This window comes from Podarcis muralis, chromosome 8 (assembly GCF_964188315.1).
Source record: "Podarcis muralis chromosome 8, rPodMur119.hap1.1, whole genome shotgun sequence".
Lineage (NCBI taxonomy): Eukaryota > Metazoa > Chordata > Lepidosauria > Squamata > Lacertidae > Podarcis > Podarcis muralis.
The window spans coordinates 27,235,897-27,242,017 of record NC_135662.1 but is presented as its reverse complement, the minus strand read 5'-3'; positions in this window follow the sequence as shown (position 1 = coordinate 27,242,017).

Below are 6,121 nucleotides of genomic sequence, written 5' to 3'. Positions count from 1 at the left end.
GGTCTTGGGCTATGGAGTGGGCAATTTCAAAAGTCTTTATAGGGGCTTGCACACCATTGTTCTGGGCCTCTCCTACCTCCTTGCAATGAGGGGAGGGAACTCTGAACAGAGAAATAAAGATCTGCCTTGCTTTCCACTGGATCCTGCCTCCATCCATTCTGCTCTGACCCATCATGGACTTAGGGAACTCAGAGTCCCACGGGGAGTTGAGCAGCAAAAGCCAAACCCCAATTTTTACATCACCATATACTTCATCACTTTTCCTTTTTCCATTAGTATTCTTTATCGCTTTCATTTGTGTTCTCTATTCCTTGAAATAATGTAACAGAATAAATCTAGCAGCAGCAACAGCAGCAGCAGCAGGATTTATAAGGAGTTTTGGAAGGTTTGGTGAGTCACAACCGTGGCAGGCCTGACGTACAGTGCAAGAATGCAGGAAGCTGTAGAGGGCAAAGGTTTTGACAACAGCAGTCTCTTGTGACGTAAATGGAATACAGAGTTTGGCTGAGGGAAGTGAGGCTTTGGCTCAATTATGGGGTCACCAAAGTGTGGTTCCCATGATACAATGTATCCTGGAACTCACTGCTAGACGAAGAACTCAAACTCCCAGCTTGGTTTCTGCCCAAGACTTTAGTGCATAAATCAGGTCAGTACATAGGCAAAGCACCAGAGACGGAGCTAACTGCTCCGGCACCCAGAGCAGCGTGCACCCGGGGGTGGGGCTAGTGTCCCAGGGGGCGGGGCTAGTGTCCCAAGGGGTGGGGTGAATGTCCCAGGGGGGCGGGGCGAGTCTCGGGGGGGCGCAGCCGTCCATATTCCACGTGACAGTCCTTCTCTTCTCTTTACCAGGCTAAACATACCCAACTCTCTCAATTGTTCCTCATAAGGCTTGGTTTCCAGACCCTGGTAATCTTGTTCACTCTCCCCTGCAAACATTCTTGTCCATATCATTCTCAAATGGTAGTGCCCAGAGCAGGACACAGTACTCCAGATGTGGTCTGACCAAGGAAGAAAATAGCAATGCTATTACCGTATTTTTCGCTCTACAAGACGCACCAGACCACAAGACGCACCTACCGTATTTTTCGCTCGATAACACGCACCTGACCATAACACGCATGTAGTTTTTAGAGGAGGAAAACAAGAAAAAAAATATTCTAAACGAAACAGTAGATGTATGATTTTTGTGGTTCATGCTGTGGCCACAGACATGTGATCTGATGGTGAGTTTGGGGTGACCCAGTGCAAAAATCCTGAGGATCCATGTGGAACCGTGCTTTGTAACCACGTTTTAAGAGGGGAGGGAAGGAAAAGCACTCAATGGACAAGGAGCACGCGTGGGGGGTGTGGAGAAGGAGCTTTTCTGTGAGCTGAGCGGGGAGGGAAAGAACACTGTTGCTTTAAAGGTATACTTAAGGTATTTGCCCTGTGCCTGGGGTTTTTTCCATTTAACAGTTTGCAGCCTTTTCCTTCTGCTCCTTGTTTTGAGGCAGAATAGATTTGAGCAAGTGAGGAGGACTTGGATTGCAGGGGATTCGCCATTAGCTGTGTAAAAGCGCTCCTCCTTGCAGCCTGAGTGATAAGCAGCCACCAGCAGCAATAGAATGGAGCACAAAAAAGCGGTAGGGGCACTAGGACCCAGACAATGCTCAAATCTATCCTGCCTGAAAGCAGCTGAGAACCGGGGGATAGCCTTTTTTTTTACTTCCTGGTTTTCACTGCGCTCGTGGCTCAGAGCTCCAGGTTGGTTTTTTGTTGTTGTTGTTTGCTGCTGGTTGCTTAAATTTTATCCTTCCTGATCCAAGCCCTCCTGTCCCTCTGCAGCCTCATTGCTCCGTTTAGAGAGCGCGCGGACCTTTGCTAGCTGAGGCTGCAGCAGCTGTTGCTGGCTACTTTAAAAGCGCTTGCTGGTTTTGAACCGCCTGCCTTCTCCCGGCTCGCTATGGCTCCGTCTGTCCCTCCTCCCGTGTAAGCGGCTGCTGCCCGCTTTGCTGCCATGGCTCTCCTTCCCTCCCTCCTCCCCGGCTCCTCCGTAGGTAGCTTTAAAGCAAGCAAAGGAGCCCCTCCTCCTGGCTATAAGGCTATAAAGCAAGCAAAGCTAGAGCCGTGCAAAGCCCTGCAAGCGGCTCCCGCTTTGCTTGACTGACGGCAGCCACGGCTCCGATCCAGTGCATTCGCTCCTTAACACGCACAGGCATTTTCCCTTACTTTCTAGGAGCAAAAAAGTGCGTGTTATGGAGCGAAAATTACGGTAGTTTTTGGAGGAGGAAAACAAGGGGGGGAAATATTCTGAATCCCAGAAGCCAGAACAGCAAGAGAGATTGCTGCGCAGTGAAAGCAGCAATCCCTCTTGCTGTTCTGGCTTCTGGGATAGCAGCGCAGCCTGCATTCGCTCCATAAGACGCCCACACATTTCCCCTTACTTTTTAGGAGGGAAAAAGTGAGTGTTATAGAGCAAAAAATACGGTAATTCCCTTGATTGGGACACTATACTTCGATTGTTGCAGCCTAGAATAGCATTAGCATTTTTTGTTTGCTACATCACATTGTTGACTTAAGCTGGTGGTCTACTAAGACTCCTTTTATATGCCTGTTGTCTTTGTCCGTGGAGTTTTCTTGGCAGGGATACAGGATTGGCTTGCCGGTTCCTGCTCCAGGTGGATCACGTTTAGTCAAAACTCTCCACTATGACTTGTCCATCTTGGGTGGCCCTGCACAGCATAGCTCATAGCTTCTCTGAGTTGTTCAAGCCCCTTCACCACAACAAGGCAGTGATCCATGAAGGAGATCCTGAAGCTGAGGCTCCAATACTTTGGCCACCTCATGAGAAGAGAAGACTCCCTGGAAAAGACCCTGATATTGGGAAAGATTGAGGACACAAGGAGAAGGGGATGACAGAGGACAAGATGGTTGGACAGTGTTCTTGAAGTTACCAACATGAGTTTAACCAAACTGCGGGAGGCAGTGGAAGACAGGAGTGCCTGGCGTGCTCTGGTCCATGGGGTCACGAAGAGTCGGACACAACTAAACAACTATACAACAACTAAGACTCCTAGATCATTTTCACATGTGTCTCCCATCTCATATTTGTGCGGCAGATTTTTCCTGCCTAAGTGCAGAACCTTACATTTGTTCTGATTGAAATTCATTTTGTTAGCTTTGGCCCAGTTTTCCAACCTCTTAAGGTCATATTGAACCCCAATTTTTTTGTCAGGAGCATTGGCTGCTGTTTTCAAGAGGACCAGGAATGAGCTTTTATATTTAAAAGAAGTAACAGACGCACTGTATGTAAGAAGAGAATGGTGGTCAGCTGCAAGAATGGACTTACAACAAGTGAAGGGTCAAGTGGATATTAAAGAAGAGATGATGTGGCTACAGGAGGAAATGATTATTTTTAAGAAATTGTATTAAATTAAAGTAATTTGGTTTGATTTGCAATAATTTTGAAAACTAATAAAAAATATATATTTTTTTTTTAAAAGGGAATGAGCTAGATGGCTGGACTGTAGGAACGAGAGAAAATAACTGGAAAAGTGCACATGTATTATGCTTAGTAAACCAGGGTTGTTGTTGTTGTTTAGTCGTTTAGTCGTGTCCGACTCTTCGTGACCCCATGGACCAGAGCACGCCAGGCACCTCTGTCCTCCACTACCTCCCGCAGTTTGGTCAAACTCATGCTGGTAACCTCGAAAACATGCTGGTAAAACTCGAAAACTCATGCTGGTAACCTCGAAAACCAGGGTTACCATATTTCAAAAAGTGAAAATCCGGACACAAAAGTTGCTGAGCTCTTTTTGGCAAAGTTGTTGAGCTTTTGTTTTGTTTTGTTTTGTTTTTTGCAAATAATGCAATCTTTAAGCTATTTATAAAATAAGGAAAATCACCCAAGAAATCAGTACTTCCAATACTTCCAATATGGGCACCCACCTATGTCTGGGTCTTAGATATATCTAAGTCACCTCCAGACTGACAGAATTCAGTCACAAACATTCAGACACAACCAATCCACTTCTTCTTCTTTTTACAAAATGACTTTTGTGGTTAAGAAAGCAATGGGGAAATGCACTACAATGTGTGGGATAAACATTTAATTAACAGGAAGTGTGAACCAGTGTGAAAGCAAATCAAGGTGGAATCAGGTTGGATGCTCCCTGCCATGTGACAGTCCCACAAACAAATCAGAATGAGCATTGGAGCCAACACCTAGGGGCCGAGGTCTCTTCAGCCCCCCAATAAAATATTTGATGGGGCCTCCCCCCCACAAGTTGATGAACATTGCCATTCAGATGGGGTGTGCACACCACATCATATGATTGATTATGCAGGGTGGGGCTTACCTGCCCCTCCAATATTTTATTCAAGTTGGCACCCCTGAGAACTAGTGCTGTATAAAGACTAGGCATCCTCTAACCTCCAGGTAAGCTTTGTGCAGCAAATCAGGATGAACTGTATAATAAGTTCACAGACTTCAGCAAAAAAAACCCAGCCAGCTTCCTTGTTATATGCAGGGAAGGATGGTGATCAGACATCCATCTGCTGATCACCATGCAGAGAGAAACATAGCTAGAGTAACTCTCCCCTGCAATGCTTGAAGATGAGAAGATCACCACTGCTTTCTGCTGGGCCAGCAGCATCATATGTGAGGTGTTTTGCAGCTCACACTTAGCAAGAAGTGCCCCCACAGGCAAGCAGGATTCACAGTTTCTTTTCCTGCTCAATACATGTCTGTGTAGATGGGGGACACCCTGTTTTTTGGGTGGGAAAAGCTTTCTGAAACTTGAATCCTAGCACACATTTGCCAACCAAAGCAGGTGCAATACATGGTATCATTTTACTTTCATTCTTTCCCCCTCCCCCTTCTTGCTTAAAATAGGACAGCCATTATGGTGATACAGGAGGAATAGAATTTCTCAGGCCTAGAAATAGGTTTACAGCAATGAGCCCTCTCAAATTACTATTTTGCAATTGCCTTCTTTTTCCTTTTAATTTTTTCTAAGTATTCCACATTATTCTCTCTCTCTCTCTCTCTCTCTCTCTCTCTCCATATATATATATTCTCTTGTAATTTTGTCACTGAAGCTTTGCAGTCCATTCAAACTAGTATGTGACCCAGGTATTTAAAATAAAAAGGCATGTGTGGTAATAAACATTTGGAAAGACCACCAAACTCATATCCCAAATTCTTCTCTGAGAACTTGAGGCCATTTTGAATGCAAGAACATTCCCGTCAGTTGTTAGATTCAGATATTTCATGCAAATTTCTGAGATATGACTACTTTCGAGGCTTATTCAGACCTCTGCTGCTTTCCCCTGGGGAAAACCTGAGGTTTAGTGCTGAATCAGAACAAGCGGCAATTGGGTTTTTCTCATATTGCCATTTGTTCCAATCAAGCACTAAAGAGCAGGTTTTCTGGGGGAAAGCAGGGCAGAGGCAAAACCACTTGAACCCATGTCAAGAAAGCATGGGACAAGTGGAAAACTGCATGCACCTGTGGTTTCTAGGCATTGGGACAAGCAGAAGTGTGAGTGAGCCCTTAGTTTAGCTAAACAAATAGATATTTCTGATTTTCCAATATGGCAGCTTTTCTCCAACACGGAGTTTTTGGAACTTTCAGGATGGTTATCATGACTCTGAGATTTTCAGCATTTACTCTAAATCAGTGTTTCCCAATCTTGGGTCTCCAGTTGCTTTTGGACTACAGTTCCCATCATCCCTGAGCACTGGTCCTGCTAGCTAGGGGTGATGGGAGTTGTAGTCCTAAAACCGCTGGGAAACTGTGCTTTAAATGGCTGGGCTGTGTTGGTTCAGTTATTTATTTTTGCAAATTGCACTGTATACACAGCAGGTCCAGTGCACCCATGAGGCATGAAGAAATGGTTGTCTCAGGACCACAGACTCTGGACAGGTGAGAGGGGTGACGGCAGGCATTGGCGCCACATTTTTGCATACCCTCACGCCCATCCCTGGCCTCCTTTCTTTTCCCGCAAGGCCACCTCCCAGCAACTGCAGAGAAAGAGGAGGCAGGGTTGGCATTTTCCATTGTGCCTGGAGTGGCTCGATTTCTCTCTTGACTCATAGGCTATTAAAAGTTGGGCGTGATGCAAGAGTTGGCTAGACAAT